This window comes from Varanus komodoensis, unplaced genomic scaffold, assembly GCF_004798865.1.
Source record: "Varanus komodoensis strain SLA01 unplaced genomic scaffold, ASM479886v1 scaffold16, whole genome shotgun sequence".
Lineage (NCBI taxonomy): Eukaryota > Metazoa > Chordata > Lepidosauria > Squamata > Varanidae > Varanus > Varanus komodoensis.
The window spans coordinates 7,910,145-7,911,070 of NW_025335468.1; the positions used below are offsets into that span (position 1 = coordinate 7,910,145).

General features: G+C 38.6%; 1 non-coding gene across 1 annotated transcript; it reads right to left on the minus strand.

The window, feature by feature from the left end:
* Nucleotides 1–246: 246 nt before the first annotated feature.
* LOC123021427 lies at nucleotides 247–294 on the minus strand. Its single transcript, XR_006414317.1, has one exon. It is a non-coding gene; the product is annotated as a U5 spliceosomal RNA (small nuclear RNA).
* Nucleotides 295–926: the final 632 nt, after the last annotated feature.

Consider the following 926-nt stretch of genomic DNA (forward strand, 5'->3'; position numbering starts at 1 on the left):
TCATTCATCAAGCATCTGGCAAACCAGGGCTCTGAATGTTGCAAGCAATTGAGCAAATCTATGCATTGGCAAACAATGCTTATAATACATTTTGGCAAGAGCAACAATCCTTAATGGGATGTTTCGGAGATTTACTCATGGTAGCAGGAGAATCAGGATGTAATTATGTATAAGTAGCTGTTTTTACGAATGTTAGTGTAGGCAGCTGAAGGGACCATCATTGTACTATTGGAATTGTGTCACAAACTCCACGGAAATCTTTAGTAAAAGGCGAAAGATGTATACGATCTGAAGAGAAACCAGATCCTGCCTAATCTTGCAAGCTAAGCAAGGTCAGGCCTAGTAGAAATCTGAATGGGTGACTTGAGTCCTGCACTGAGCAAGCAGTTGGACCCAATGGCCTGCTAGGTTCCTTCCAGCTGTTGTACAGAACAAGTTTGCTTCTGTCCCCTCAAATAGGTCAGAGCAGGCTTATGAAATTCTAGGAAACTTCTGAGGTACTTTTATATATGTTTAAAAAATTTCATTTCCAAAAGAGGTCTATGTGCTGTGAAAAAATATGCAGCTGCAGGAATTGTAGATAAGGATATGTCAGAATTATAATAAACCCAACCTTCTACCTAAGCCACTAGGGCAGGATACAAAAAACCACCAAGAGACCCAAAATATCCACAGATAATACAATAAAACTGTAAAGCATCACAATACACACAGACCAAAGGAAAAGCAGAGCAGTCTAAGTTCATGCCAATATCACATTTTAAATATTATGGGGTCTTCTTGGGTTATTAAACTTCTTTCAAATTCTTTCAGGAATAGGAGAGGGAAAATAAGTACAACAAGCAGGTAGTTTAAAAATGCAAGCTCAAAAGAAAGTGAAACCAGCAGGATCCCACATAATTAACCTACCTCCAAAATAAACAACA